The sequence below is a fragment of the Tinamus guttatus genome, unplaced genomic scaffold (genome assembly GCF_059628265.1).
Source record: "Tinamus guttatus ecotype Peru unplaced genomic scaffold, ASM5962826v1 Tinamus_guttatus_pri_ptg000287l, whole genome shotgun sequence".
Classification (NCBI taxonomy): Eukaryota; Metazoa; Chordata; class Aves; order Tinamiformes; family Tinamidae; genus Tinamus; species Tinamus guttatus.
Window position 1 is genome coordinate 4815046 of NW_028288821.1, and position 16298 is coordinate 4831343.

General features: G+C 48.2%; 1 protein-coding gene across 1 annotated transcript in view; it reads right to left on the reverse strand.

The window, feature by feature from the left end:
• Nucleotides 1–10280, reverse strand: part of NEXMIF (neurite extension and migration factor) — a 136877-nt gene extending 126597 nt beyond the window's left edge. Inside the window, exon 1 of the mRNA XM_088527509.1 lies at nt 10230–10280. The gene's annotated coding sequence lies outside the window, so the exon portion shown is untranslated. The remainder of the gene's footprint in view (nt 1–10229) is intronic.
• Between the last annotated feature and the right edge of the window lie 6018 nt (nt 10281–16298).

The following is a 16298-nucleotide window of genomic DNA, read 5'->3' on the forward strand; positions in this document are numbered from 1 at the left end:
GATCTTGAAATATCCTTAAGAGGTTTTGGGCAACTACTAGGAAAGGAAAGTTTGACTTTAATAGCGTGAGGCCGGTAGTTAAGATGCCCTCAGTCATATCAAAGATCATGGCATCGACACCCAGCTCCAGCAGGGCTGCAATAACAGAAATCCATTAAAGCCGGGCTGGGGCAGTCGAGCCCAAAGTCGCTGTCCTGGCTTTGTTACTGAAGAAAATGCCATGCCCAAGGACTTGGATAAAATTCACACCTGAGATGGAGCGTAGTCCTGCAATCACACTGCAGCTCCAGCCTGCTATGGCTATAATTTAAGGTTTATTTTGCTTAATTTATTATTTCCTCTAGTAGATAATCCAGCAGGGGGGAAGGGCAAAGGGGAGCACAAAAGCAAAACTCAAAATATTCTGCTCCAGGCAGAAACAAGTCCAAAATATTTTCGGGTTTTCTTTTGTTTGGTTTCATAACTGTTCACTTGTTATTTCTCTAAGTATTTTTAAATAAATCATTTGCAACATCTTTAATGTATCAGGAGTTCAAAAGGATGCTTAATGAAAGTGGATGTCATTCCCCCTTCTCCCTTCACCGCCGTTACTCCGTTACCCTACACGCACACGCGTGCGCAAGCACAGGCACAAACGGGATGGGAACAGGATTTGGGGGTTCGTTTCCTGCCCATCTATCTAGCAGCTCATTAATCTCTCTCTGAACAGGTTTGCTCCTCTATATCTCAGAGACAAGTGGGTTGTGTGGCTTAAGTGGTGTTTATAAAACACACTCTTGGAGGCGCCATCAATTCAATTCAATTATATTACATATAAATACAGTATTTGCCACTTTCAGCTTTCCCTATTTTGCATTTAGAACATTTTAACACTTCTGATGTCATTAGAAATGCCAAAAGGAGAAGACTCTGTATTTTCAGACCTATTTCACCAAGAAACTGCAGGGCTGCACGCAATGTTTTCTACCACTGAAACCCCAAATGCTTCTAGCTGTATTTCCTTGGTCAACCCTTCCCAAGGCCACTTTGAGTGCTCTGTTTTCAGTCTCAATAATTGCAACCCATTGTTACCCATGCTGAGTGACAGATTGCACCTTTAGTTTATTTTAACTCTCAGCACTATTTCTGATTCTCCTGTGAAACTTAACTTTGGGCAACATCTTCTTGTACAAAATAGACTTTCAGATTAGATCTCAGTTGTGCAAAATACTGGATATCTGCTCAAGCTTTACGCATGCAAATACTTTACTGGCGTTCTGATCTGAGGTCCCCAAGAAGGTACAGAGCACAAACTCTAACACTGCACTACTACGCTAATTCACAACACTACACATGCACAACACTAATTCTTTTCCTGAAGAGCTCCACGCTGCAGATCAGCCTTCCAGAGATGTGCTAGTTTCAGCTGTAATGAACCCTTCACACTTTCTAAAACGAATGGGCTCCACGCACTCAACTCTGCAGAGCACAAATTCTTTTCCTCCCTTTCCCTTTTTAAATATGTCAGATAATGTTACAAAAAAATAACATCTGTGCCACAGTTATGCAATAAACAGCATGATGGCCATTATACTACACACTATAAAGAAGGACTGAATTTAAAGAAAAGGCACCTTAAACTTTGAAATGAGGGAAGGTTTCAATACAACTGATCCTTGCTTACTCCCATCAGGGAGTTTAGGGTGATGGGCTCTGCTAGCCATCTCCATTGATGCTTTGTGGCTATTAACTGCAAGTGGCAATATCCAAGCTCTGAACCACACGAGCAGCCTGAATCTGGATGGAAAGGACTTAAACATTCTTAATTCTTCATTAAGAAGATGAAGAAGTCCGAAGTGTTTTTAGCTTGTTTTACTGGAGTATACAGTATTGTCTTGAAAAGTTTGCAAAGCTCCTTCCACAAATATAGGTCAGCAGAGCTAAATGTTTTTGCCTCGACTCCCACTTTAAATGCATAAAGAATTGGATTTTTAGGGAGCAGAATGAAAGGAATGGACTATTTCATGCTATTATGTACCCAGCCAACGATCTCAAAGGGTTTGTTTGGGCTTTAAAAATAAAACAAAAAAGCCTTGGCATTCGTCAGACTAAAACCATTTTTTCTTGGGTTTTTACACAACCATCCCTTCCATATTTGGGTAAATAACATCAAACAAATTCTTTTGACTTCCATTACCGTGAAATGCGCAGAAGTCGTTCAAGGAGAGAAAAAACAAGGCGGGAAAACGTTCGTTAGCCGAGGCCTGAGCCGAGCACCCTGCGTAACTGGGACTTGCGACGGCTCCAGAAGCCTCTTGTCATTGGAGCGACCATCTCGCACAGGGGAAAACACTTTGGGCGGCCACAAGGAACAAGTTTGGGAACAAATACTTAAGGCTGTCACTTCATTCACAAACATATGGAAGAGGGGGATTGCGGGAATTAACAAAATAACAAAAACACTGAGTAAACAGCAAGCTGCAGGTCTAGGTTTCACCTCAACCCTTTTTGACTCAGACTGGCAAATTTAGACGTCCTTTAACCCCCTCCCTTCAGGAAATTCCCAAGCCGAAGGCTGTACTGCACAGCCCTACCTGCCCTCGCACCAGAGTGCCGCTCCGGCAACGCGGGGTGAGAGCCCATAGGATACTGACAGCAACGGGTTTTATATATTTTGTGTTTGTTATAGGTTGTAATGGAAAAACTAACCCCTGTGGCGTCACGTGAAATTTAAGGCACCACACAATCATCAAGCATTTCAAATAAGGTGTTTGTGCTCCACCATGCACAAATTCATCGATCGGCGCATACCGCGGTGTGCAAACAGCTTCAAAGCACAGTTTTTACAGCATTTCCCTCTTCTTGCCACTGTCAATACTGACATTTCACACGTATTACATCCTCGCACCACATCCTACCCCTTCTAGGGATCACCTTCCTCCACTCCTAGCTCTTCACTTCCAGGGGTTGCATTTGAATGCCCCAAGTTCAAGTCTACACTTGGCTTTTTCATTTACGATTCCCACTGCAGAACTTCACTTCCAAAACATTAACCACTTGCAGTGGCTGACGAGTTAGTTCAGGACACTTTTAAATACATATTCAGCTAAGCTTTAGGAAGGAGCCTAACCCTGAACTATCGCTGGTGAATCTTTAATTTCCCCTAGGGTTTAAGGAGAGGCAAACCAAACTGAACCACACCAGCACACTTCACATGCCATCAGACCGTACATGAGCCACAGTAAACCAGGGAGGGAAGATGCAGTTAATGACAAAAATAGGTTTTGCAGACATCAGAGAGCGGTACGTCCGTACACCAGTAACCACATTAGAGTCAACACATCAGTCACAAACTAATTCTAAATTTCAGTCTGCACTGTGACCAATATCCATCCTTCCTCCAGAAACTGGAATGCTTCGAGACAGTAAAGCCAGCACCACCTCTGCTGCTCATTGAGCACTAAGCCTTAAACAACCGCTACGGAATAAGGACAAGCAAAAGCAGGAGGGGGATAAAAGCTTGACGCTATATCCCAACAGGAACCACAAACTTAGGGTAAGCCTGAAAGACAACTTGGTGTTCCTACTGCAGAAAAAATTCTGAGACTGAACGATCAAACTGATCAAAAAATTCACCCTTTCAATAGAGAGACTTCTTGGAATTATAATGGATTCACATTTTAAAAGATTGATATTTCTAACAACTACAACAGGGAAAGCCCAGGTCAAACTGAGAAAGCTACAGGCAAGGAATTAACAGAAATTAGAGAAAGAAACAGGCGCAATAAACAAAAACAGATTTACTGCAGTACAAAAGCTCCATCAAACGATAGCCTAAGCAGACAAATAAGACAATTAAGCAAACAAAGGTTACGGGGTGAGAACAAATTATTTTTTCTGCAGGCAGTTTCAGCTGACAGGTTCCTCTGCATTCACCCTGCCCGAGTGGATCACCACCCGATTCCCGTACACCCTGTGGCACGTGGTGCTCCTCAATCCCGGTGTACGTTAACTATGTTTTTTGCATCACAGCCTGCTGTATTTTTGCCCAAGCTGGCAAAATCTACCTGATGCATTTCATAATTAATATAACATGCACAAGATAAACCACTATATGGACAGATGACTTTGATATAGAGACATCGGTACATACAGACATAAACAAACCATGGGAAATTATTGCATCTTGCTCCCTACAGAGGCAGCCGTGTCAAGATGATAGGGGTTTGCTCGTTTGCTTTAATACGAACTGAAAAATTGTGGCCAACAGCAGACTTCCCATTCTGCTCTTCCAGAAAATTCCACCCAGCACTCCAGATTAAAGGCACAGCAATCTATCAAATAAATCCCTGGCATAAAGTATTCCATTTGCAGCGAGAACAATCCCACCCTAACGATTTTGTTCACACAAACAACGACAGCTACCCTGAAAAAAGGAAACTTCCTTTGTACCGTAGGTTCACAGAGAGCCAAGAGCATCAAACATTTCATTCCCAAACCAACATGAAATACCACTAAGCAGCCATTTGTATTCCCACCAAAATACTGGCATGAACTTCCAATTCACTTCCGAGCTCTAAAACGTGACCTTGCAGCTGTAGCAAAGACTGCTGCTCCCTGACCACACAGATACCACATTCATTTTGTCTTTGTTAAGTTCCCACCACCACTCACTTCCTTGAACCGGTTAAATATTTCGCTAAAGTTATTCAACAGCTATGAAGGTCAAGTATTGTCCTAACTGGAAAAACTCCAGTTGCAAACGAGCACCTTTAAATGCTGCCTATGCTTTAGCACGCCATAAGCCACGGGGCAAAGCATTAATCAGGGAGCAAAATGGCAGTAAATGCACGACGGAGGACACATACCTGGTCTATACAGTGCAGTGAGTGCTTGGAGAGAAACCAGCTGACCCAGCTAAAGACCTGAAAATTGGGGCCAATGAAATGGATGGGAAATAAGTTTTTTTTTTTTTTTTTTGATGTATAAAACTTATAGTTTCAGCTAAAATACTAAAAATTAAAAAAGAGCTTCAGTGGCACTTCTGAAGAATAAGAAAAAGGCTTTGGAAGCTTTAGATTTGAAGCTTCACAAGCTTCTTATGAAAAATGCAAGCTTTGAAAAACTTCTGAAGATTTAATATTCTTACTTTGGGCTCTTCTACTGCCAACGGACTATGGATGCTGTAACTAATAAAAAATAATTAATGCCAATAAACAGGCATTTCATATGGCCTCAGCTTCTCTTTTCCATCAAAGACTCGAGTCATTCATTGGTACATTGTGCAGGAAGCAAAATCCGTAGAGCCTGTGGTCTTTACATTTGGCTTTCTGCCCTGTAACTCACAATTAAAAGTCCTTCCCCAAGCACAAAACTCCTGAGCATGAGGACAGGAGTTGATTTTTAAGCATGTTGCTCCGAGAGCGACTCTTGGGCATGGTACAGACCTTACGGACAAGAGGACAGGGATGAGCTGGGATTTTGTGCAGCAGCCCGTCAAAAAGCCCAGCTCTCGCGTAAGCGACGAAGCGGCCAGATGGTTTTTCAGCAGAGCTCAGCACGGAGCAGCACCTCGTGGTTCACCAAGCCGCTACTTGGCACTCCTGAAAGTCTAGCCAGTTCCTGCAAGGTTCACAGTGAGAGCTGATTGCTTTGATAATGTTGGTCTACAAGTCTGAATATCCTCAAACCTATAACTACCTCCTGGGGTCAGCCACCATCTCAGCAACCCAGGAAAAGTACTGTTGTAATGCCTGGGGTTTAGCTCATATAAAGGTCTTTATCTGGGTGGGGGAAATAGAAAATTGTTCAAATATTTTATTTGAGAATGAAAACTCTGCTCTCTCACGCTGAACAGCTTCAAACCGTAACACTAAACGCCATAAAGCAGTAAAGACGACCTTCATGTGCTGAAACGGCCACCCGTGCACAGCTAAGCATCCTGCGTAACACAGGTGTCCACATCGAGGTTCTACATAAGCACAGTGAAAAAGCTGACAAACTGGCAATAAACCCAAACACTGGGCCAGGCTACAACCTCTGTCATTCCTGCCAAACGCAGCTCTGAAACGAAGCCTGGAATTTGCAGAGCTGTGTAACGTGACAGGCACAAGTCAGACCTCAAGCTCTCCCAGACGCAGGGCAGAGACAAAAGCTTCAGTCTCGTCTAGGGATAACGAAGCTATTTGCAAAAACAGGAACACCGGTAATGATAATGGCAATTCATGCAGGTGTGAGGGCTGACTCAATAAATGGATGAACTGGGGTCATTTCCAAGTAATTCCAGGCCTTCCAGCCCAGCATGCTGTGGCCATACTTGCCCCAGGCACAATAGCGAGACACTCAGAAAAGAAGATCAATCAGAGACTTCTAGTGGGCACATTCATCCATATTACAAAGATATTGGTACAATCAAAAGCCGGGGGGGAGAGAGGAGGAAGAAAAAGGAGAAATGGAGAAATACAAGATTGGTAAAAGGGAAAAATCAGCCAGCAGAACTTTCTATCATGGGAGAGCTCTGAGACAAGGCTTCAGACAAACTAAACAAATAGCGCATTTTGTAACCAAAAGAGTTTCCAGGGCTTTGCTAAAGCCAAACCAGACTGGCAGCGTGAGCTCACATCGCGGGGCTGAAGTCACCTTCTAAATATTTAAGGGTCAGAAGAAGCCTCTGCCTGGGTTAACAATCCCCCACGAGGGCCCTCGCGCAGCGTCCCCTGGCTCAGAGCCCTCGTGTGACAGGAGGGCACTGGGTTACAGCCCTATATTATTCAGAGGGCTGACGTAACGATGCAGACACAGCCGGCTCGGATGTATCAGTGTTTAGAGACTGCATAATCATCCTGCGAAAAGCTGTATTAAAACACCTTCTGTATACACGAAATTCCAGAGATTTAAAGTTTTAACACGAGCTAACAAACGCCAGGGATGAAAGAAATCCTGGGATGAAAGATCTCCATGACACCTGCTTTGAATAAAAAGACATTGCTACAAAAATATCAGAGACCTGCTGGTCTCGAGTCTTTGCAACATGTCATTCCCCAGACATCAATTTGCAGCAAAGGCGCAGAAAAGCAGCGTTACGCAGATTACATCGTTCCCCTAGACCAGCAAACAAAATACACCCAGAAGTGCTGCCCAGCTGCCCAGCGCACTGCTGAACTTCGGCAACCTCACCTTGCTGGTTTGAAGCAGCCTCCGTTAAGAACAGCACACGCTGCCCGGTGCAGGGCTGCCCCGCAGGACGGACGGTTCCTTGCCCAGCCCAGCTCCAGCCTTGCTTGGGCCCCCACCAGCACAGAGCGATGTGGGGGGAACCGCGAGCAGCACCGAGAGCAGAACAGCCTCTCCGAAACGCGCCCATCTCCGGCAAAACCCGCATCCCACACCTGGATACTCCAGCCAATTAATTATCTTTGCTTTCCGAACCTCACCACTTCCTACACAACAACATAATAGCTTATAATTGTTTAATGTCTGCACCATAATGGTGCATGGTAGCCCTAAAAACCAAAAAGACTCCACTGAGACTCTGCTGGCCCCACAAACAGGTAGCAGATGGGGCAGGTCCCTCTTGCAGGACAACCTGGGTCCTTGCATGGGAGACAAAGCAGGTGCCCACAGCTAATTCAAAGGAAAAAGGGACAAACAAGATCCCAGCGCAACGTGCCTCGCTCAGGTTTACGCCACATGGCTCATTTACTCACTGCTGGCAGCTTCCACAAAATCAGGCTTGTCGAGCACCTGACTGTACACATAGGTAATGATTATAAAGGCAAGTCAAGCGGGGCTGCAAGTACACAAAGATCTAGCGTTGAGAAAAATAAAAAACATACTACAACAACAAGTGCAATCCTCTCCCAAGTGAAAGTGCTGAATCTGGCATGTAACAGGTAGATTGTATTAATGTCATTTTACTCCCAGTTCTCTAAAATATATGTATTTTTTAAATTCCCTCACATATCCCAAACAGTCATTACTGAGAAATGACAGCAGTTTCATTATGTTTGACACTCAGGGCTAAACACAAAACCAGCTCCCGCAGCACCTGCATGGTTTCTGCATGCGCTGGAACGACCAGGACAAGGTCCATGGTGTTTCTGCTTCATCTCTCTCAATTCTGCCCAAGAAAGAGGTTATTTCTCAGCACTGCTTTTTGCTTCTTTGCTTGCGATGGGGCAGAAACTTCGAGGATATCATTCATTGTTTGTTTAGTTTGGAGCAACCAGGTTGGTCTGGCAATATCACTGCTTCGGTTACAGTGGAAAAGCCTCATTGTCCTACTGCACTTTCTAAGGATGGTTGCATCCCAGATCTAGGATAGAAAACTGAACAAAATTCCTATATTTAGGGATATCTTGTAGCCTTATAAATGTTTTGTAAAGATACATAATCCTTCTTACACTGCTCTTTCCAAGCACTGGAAGGAAAGGCAAGAGAGGCACAACCAAATGACCACAAAAACATCCACTAGGCACCATCATCTCCAAAGAGAAGGACAGTCAAAATACTGTCCTATATATCAGCCTATTTACAGCCCCCATACCAGCTCCTCAAGTTAAAATCTATTGGCAGCAATCTGTTTTTTATCTGAAAAAGACTTCGCACAATTCAGAACAAACCGGGCTGACTGAGCCTCTACTCCAGAAGGCAACAGCAAATAAAAAATAAACAAAATCCACCATCACCTTCACCAGCCCAAACCCAGAACAACTTGGTGAGGGGGAGTGAGGGCAGGGGAGGGAAAACGACTGGGGAAACGAGTGGTCGCTCCCCTCTTCTGCCTCGCTTTTATTTCTGCTGCACGTAGTAGCACTTGAACTGGCTCTCTTTATTTCCAGCCGGATGTACACTCTCAAAGATACTGTACTACTGTGCAGGCCAAGCAGCCACTCTCTTTCTTCCCTTCGTTAGAGCTTTTGGGAAAATAATTATTCACCAGAACTGCCATCACGAACAGAGAAAGCTAAATCAATGTAGCTTTGTATGGGCCATTGCCACTGCAAAGCAAATACTCAATCAAGACATGGATCAGTGAGAATTTTATCACTAGCGATCCTTATGCACATCTTTGTGTATTTTTAATATCCATCTTATCCCTCGGTGCGTCCCCTCCTTCCTTGTGCCTCTGCGCCCCATTCTCTGCACAGTTTTCTCTCCAGCTATAGGGCTTCACCATCAGATTCAGTGAAAACATCTTAAATACACAACCAGGTTTATTCCCTTAAAAACTAAAATAAAAAATAAAGCATTGGTGCATAGCAGATTTATTCAGTGAACAGGTTGATTTATTTAACAGACTCGACACACATCAAACCCTGCTATAGGCTTACATAATTGTTACCCGTTTAACATGGCTCTTTTGTCAAATATTTGTTTAAAAAGAAGCAGAAGTGACGCGCTGCCGATCGCTGCCCCGCTCGCACACCCTTCCCACCGCGCTCCGCCACGGGCCACGAGCCGGGGCCGCTCGCACCCTACCTGCGCAGCGCGTTTATTTTCTCACTTTCCCCCCACCTTCGGCTGGGCTAGGGGAGGCCAGGGCACGCATGGGGCGCATACGGGGCACCTATAGGGCGCCTACGGGGTGCACGGAGGATGGGCACGGCGGTACCGCATCCCCGCGCCGCTCTGGTGATAGCGGCGGGCACCCACGGCGGAGGCGCATCCGAGTACCAGGATGTTGGTGCTCGCGGGGGGATCTCGGGCCGAGGGGGCCTCTGCTCGAGCGCGGGGCGGCCCCGCGGCTCCCGCGATGCGCGCGGAGGCGCAAGATGCGCAGATCCCGCGGGGGGGGGGGGGGAACGCGGCGCCGCGGCTGCCGGTGCCTCCCCAGCCGCATCGCGCCCCCCTCCCCGCCGGCGGCCGCTCGCCCGCCCGCCCGCCCGCGCAGACGCCTCGCTGCCTCCGCGGCCGCCTCTTCGCCGGGACGGAGCCGCAGACAATGAGGCGGCTCCGTTTGGGCGGCCGCGGCCCCGCGCGCGGCGGCCGCTTCCATGGCCGGCGCCCTCGCGTTTCGCGGCGCCGCGGCCAAGTGCGAGCCCCGCGGGGACGAGACGCGGCGGGAGCCGCCGGCCTAGCGGGGCCGGGCCCCCCCACCCCGGCGCGCTCCGGTGCCGCCGCCGAGCCCCTTCCCCGGCGCGGAGCCCCCCCCTCCTCCAACCACCAACGGTCGCCGCGCGACTTCTCCTCAGGCCTCCGCGCCCGCGCGGCCCCGCCGCAGGCCCCGCTCCCGGGGCGGGGGGACTCACCTCAGCGCCGGGCCTGCGAGCGAGGCGGCGGCGGCGGCGTCGCGGGGGCGGCGGTGCCCGCGGCGCTGCGGGCGGCGGCGCTCAGCGCTGCTCCATGCGCCCGGGGCCCCGGCGCGTGCAGGTGGACGCGCCCGCCCCTCCCGCCGCCCCGCGCGCGACGGCCCCCGCCCCGCCCCCTCCCGCCGCCGCCTCAGGGCCGCCGGCGGAGCCAGCGCGGCCCCCGCAGCCGCCGCCGGTGCCCGCGCGCGGCCCCGCGCTGCCCTCGCGCCGCCGCCCGCGCTGCCTCCCCGGCCCATTCAGGAGGTGCCGCCGAGCGCCGCCGCCGCTGCCATTGTTCCCGCGCCGCGGGAGCGCGCGCCGCGCCGCCGCCGCCGGCCATGGAGGGTCCGCGCGCCCCCGCCGCCGCCCCCCGCCTCACCTGCCGCCCGGGCAGGTGCCGCCGCCACCGCCGTGCGCCGGGAGCGGCCCCGGGCGGCGCCCCGAGGCGGCGGCCGCGGCCCCGGAGCCGCCGGCGACACCTCCCGCTGTGGAAAAGGCGCTTGGAAACAGCCGGGAAGAGCGAAGGACGGAGCGGCCGCGAGGCCTGGCTGGAAGAACACGGAGCGAGGGTCAGGGCTGCCTGCGGCCGCCGGGCTCCCCCGGGGCGGCCCGCCGCGGCTGTCCCCAAACCCGGCTCCGAGGGCGACTTTTCCACCTTGGGAAACTTAACAGGGAAACGGGGAGTGCACTCAGGTGATGGGGTGCAAATTCGTTCAGAGTAGAGGATACAAGTTCCATTTTTTAGACCCATTTTCCTCTTGCCATTAATATTTAACAGTTTCCAAAACACTACCTCCCTCTTCCCGTTAAAATCACAGTAACTTAATCTCGGGAATGCTCAGCCTTTCTCAAGCTGCTGGCCCTCAGCTCCCTCATTTTTCTACTTCACAGCCGGAGCCCCGACTAGCCGTGTTCTGTCCCCAAACCTCGCTGCAAGGGGGAGCGGAGGAGCAGCTCAATGACAGGGAGCCCCGGGGCCGAGGGAGACACAGGAGCGACAGGGCCCTGGGTGAGAGAAACGGAGCGCTCGGAGCCATCTGCAGCGAGCGAGCACGTGAGTTTGTAACACGCATCCGTCCTCGCAGGAGCCCCAAAATAGCTTCCGTATTGCAGCACTATTTCTACATGGCATCTGCAGCACTGCTAACTTCACACGTGTACCCTACCCCGTAATTATTGCACTGGGGACGGGAGGAAAGTTTTGTTATTACAACTTCTGAATCAACAGAATTGCTTAGTAAATAAAAAATAGCTCCAGAAACAAGGGCTTTAACTGCAATTAAAGAAAAGCAACATGAGTATTATCTTTTCAGTTTAATTAAGTTTTCTATGATATTTAACGCCGTTCCTTACTTCCTGAAGGTTCCCCTTTAAAGTTACCGTTTATACAAAACACTCCGCTGCTTTTGTGTGCTTCATGACACAAACCTAAGCAATCTACAGAATTGATTAGGTAATACGGTAACTGAGATTTTAAAATGCCAAACACTACAGTTCTTGTTCTTGTGGCATCTGAAGCCAGTTCCAATATGCCTATGTGCATATGCAATAATAAAATGGGAATCCTGCATGGCAGTATATTAAATGCTACCTGAACTCAGAATGCTTTACATATCATTTAATTTTCAGTACTCTTACAAAATAAGCAAATATCATTTGTTCTTTGTTACTGGTGGTACCCAGGATGTGCCATATGTTGGATACAAACAAAAAATGATTCATTCCCACTGCTCAAAGTATTACGTCCTGATGTAGAAGCAGAGGCAGGCGTTAAGTGATGTGACCAGGGCCACAGAGCAAGTCCCTGTCATAGCAGTAGCAGCTCCCAGTCCTATCCTCAGTTATTGTTTTCTCCTCTAACTTCATCATTCAAGTTGCTGCAGAAATTCCACTTTTAGTTCCCTAAGCTTTGCACATTAGAAATCTCTACCTTAAAACTGCATTTAATTTCACACATACTCCCATTTTTTTTCCCCATGACAGAAAAAATATTGTAAATCAGTAATTAATCAGGGTCGGGTGAGACAGTGACAGTGCATTTGGCAGAGCTCACTGAAGCAAACGTGTATTTGGATGTGTTCATTAGCTCGGCCAACTCATTTCAAAATTCCACAAACGCAGGGGAGTTTTCACCTGCAATCGTTCCCCCCTGCAGCGCGCTCACCCGGAAGATGCTCCGTTCCAAAGCGCTCCCGAAGAGCGACCGGCCAATCTGGCAGCTCGGCTGCGCAGCACCGCGCGCGCTCAGCCCCGCGGCGGGCGGCAAGCGCGTGAGCCGGAGCGCTGGGGCCCTGGCACCAAGCTGGTGAGAATGGTCCTCACACTCCTGCTCGTGTCCTAGCAAGGAGGCAGCACGGTGGGGTACACGGACACAGCCAGCAGCTGAAGGTGCCTCATCACCCAACAGGTATTAGACACAAGCGTGGGAAGAGCCAGCTTAGAGACGAAATGACACATTCAATTAAATAAACATTGCACCTGGATCTCATTTAGAAGACAACTCAGGTATTTATTTAAATGTCTTCTTTTAGAAACTACAGAGGCATAAGGCACAAAGATTATCTATGTAGCTGTGACATAACATGATGTCTCGAGTTTCACTTACCCACATGCTACTCATTTAAGGTGCTTCATTTACAGAGCTACCACAATATTAACCAATCATCAGCATAAAACTCTGTACAGCATCTTGGGCAATCTTAAAAACTAACAGCCTGTGGACTGTGATTTTTATGTACTGCCACAAACAGATGTAGAAAGTGCACTGACTTAATGGAAGTGCAGCTACCTGCCTTGGCTGGGTATTAATTTTCCAGACTGTCAGATAAAAGATTCGCAGGTGTGAGAACAAGGTTCTCAGGAAACTCCTTTTGGCAGGAAGAGATCAACAAAACGCTGAGCGAGGAGAGATTGCGATGCCATCCAGCGCCTCGCTCTGCCCTCCCGCACACACTCACTGCTCTCCCGACCTTCCCTGTACCGTGTAGCTGCAACACGCATCGTAATCAGTTGCTACAACTGGAAGATGGAGCAGATCAGACAGTGACATCTGTCCCATTCTCGCAGCTGCCTTCACACAAAATCCTCATGTCCAGGCATACACGTGCAGGCCAGGCTTGCTTGGCTGTCTAGGAAGCAGGACTTGGGGTCAAAAAGTAGCAGAACCTGCAGTACAGTAATAGTCCCATGCCGTGGTAATTTCCAGTTTCCAAAGTACTTATTTCCAAATCATCCTTTCTGCCTCATTTCCATGAGAACCTCATCAAGGCATACCAAACACAGGGTAAATCCTTCATTTTGCATGGCCTGATTCAATTCTGCAATATGCAGCCCCTTACCTAAGGCGTTCTAAAGGGTTTACCAGAGCATCACAAGAGGATTCTGGTTTGCCTGTAGCCCAAGCACAACATAAACGTGATTTTGGACCACAACAATATACGACTCAATCACAGGGCTGCCCAGACTTTCAGGATCAGTTCCTGAACAAGGAGGATGACACTTGGACCCCAGCAGATGGAGGCGACGTGTTAAAAGGAATGTCCTGTAGCAAAAGAGCAGGAATGGATTCCAGTATGGGTAGTAGGGCTAGACTGAAGCTCCTGAGCAGGTTGGAAATGTGGCAGCTGCAGAGACACTCATCCAACTAATTTTTACCCAGAGGCAGATCTGTATTTCATGCATTTACAGAACAGAACCACAGCTTCTCCCCAAGCAAGACCTACACCCTGCAGAGCCAGATTTAGAAGAACAAGGAGGGTGTGTGGGGGCAGAGTGCAGTTAATGAAGCCGAAGAGAGGCCAGAAAGTCGTGGACAGCGGTCCTGACCTGCTGCATGACACAGCCCCAACACCACAGCCCCTCCTGAACCCTGCCATGGCCCTCTGTGCATGTCCACCACACCTGGCAGAGCACAGCATTGCCTCATGCACTGGAAAACAGGTCCTTTCAGAGGCCTCTGTCTCCAGGTAATAATCTAAATTGGGATTGGAGCCAGGGAACAGCTGCATGAAGAGAGTCACATTTAGAAATTACACTGTGAATTAAACCGTTTTTGTAGCATTATGGTCCAAAAACTATTGAAATGGGAGATGCTCCATGCATTGAGGCGGTGAGGAAGTCACCCCATCTCCTCCTTTCCCAGTTCCTGATGTGTGATTCAAAACTGATAATCTGCTGCAGGAAATAATTCTGAGCCTGCAAACAGTGACTCATTCTTACTGAGGCTGAAGAAATTACTGAAGAAGAAACAAAGCTGGGATTATGAACTGCCAAGTACTGAACTTCTGCTTTACCGTTGCACCTGGCAAGCCTCAGAGCTCTATCAACACAGCCACTGAAATGCTACCCTCAGCAGCGCTTCGTTATGAACTCCAGCGGCTGCAGAAAGACTCCTTCCTTGCTCCTTGGTCTCTGTGCCTCTTCCAGTGAGCTAAGAGGAGATGGGAAAACGCTGCTGCTACACAGTCCATACATCCTCCTTGTCCTGACTGGTGACATTTCAGAAACACTCAGACAGGAGAAACCTCAAGGCCATTGCTGACCTTTCTGGGCAAGACAAATTTCTGACATGCCTGACAGCTATACCGGAGGAAGGCAAGGAGGGTCCAGGTTAGTTTTTCAGCCTTCTCCATTCCTTAATATGCTCTTTGCTTGACTGGTCAACCCCCTGCATCCCAAAAAAGAAAAACAAACAACAAAACACCTCCCTTGCTACAGCACTAATGAACTCTGTTGTGAGACTCAAAAAGAACGAGAAAAAAAAAAAAAACACACACACACACCTCTTTCTTACTCTAATCAGAAAGTTCCAATAGATTAATACACTCCAAGACTCTCATGGCCTCACGCAACATTAAAACTGTGCTGCTAATAGGCTTTAATCACCCAAATTACTTCATACCTATTTCTCTGTTTTCCTCCCATCTCCCTCCTTATATTTCATCTTTGACTTGTAAAATGTTTAAAATCTGCTCAGATTGTAAATGTGTCTTACCACGTTTTCATGGCCAAACACCTGACTATTGGTGCCTTCTGAATAGGAGGAAATAAAAGTGCACATTTGTGCCTTGGCCAAGGCGAATGCTCTGCAGACAGAAGGGTCTGTGTTCTTTCCTTCCCTTGGCAGGGCTAGCCACCTTGGCTACTTTAGGGGAGAGGAGGCTGCTGGATGAAAAAAAGTAAAAGTAAAAAAGTAAAAAGACTTTAGAATGGTCTGGTGTATTCACAGTGAACCAGAGCAAGGTTATAGGAAAACCTGAAGAACACCGAAGGGTCAGGATATGTGAAAGGACACAGTCACAGTGAGAAAAAGATGCATCATTACACCAAACGCCAGCTTTGAGCAGGCAGGGGCTGCTGAGCAGCTCGGCACTTCGGTAGCCACAAAGCTGAAACTCCCACCCACACCTCAGCAGCAGGGACCAGGGTCTCTTCTGCACCCACGTCCTGCAGCCCCGCAGGGGACGCAACCACCCATGAATACAAAACATCACGAGTGGCCAATTTTGACTCACTGGACTTACGGATCCCACGTTTGTCTAAAATTTCACCACCGAGCCCAGCACACTCTGCACACACTGAATTTGCTGCTCAGACACTGAACACTGGGCCCAGCAGGTGTTTGGAAACTACAAGACATGCTGTGGATTCCATACAGATTTGGTAGCAGTCAGCCAGCCTAGTGAGCCAGGTTCCTCCTCCACTGGACTCCTCTGCTACCTGCTGCGGACTGATGATCTGCAGATAAACCACCAACAGTGGTGAAGTCCTATACCACATAGTCCAAACCTAGTTATCTCTTTGGCCAAGCTGCCAGGCAGTAAGAAATCCTGGATGAGCATGGTAGAATTGAAAGAACTGGTGAAGATTCTTCACTAACATCAATTTCTTTTTGCTGTCATCTTTCATGTTAGCCTGTTGGTTTGGGGCTGTGTAGAAAGAGTAGTTAAGTCCTATTTATTTCTGATAGAGTTGTTACTTGCAGTGTTCTAATAAACAATTTGATTTCGTTGGTAAATATTAAGACCCCTT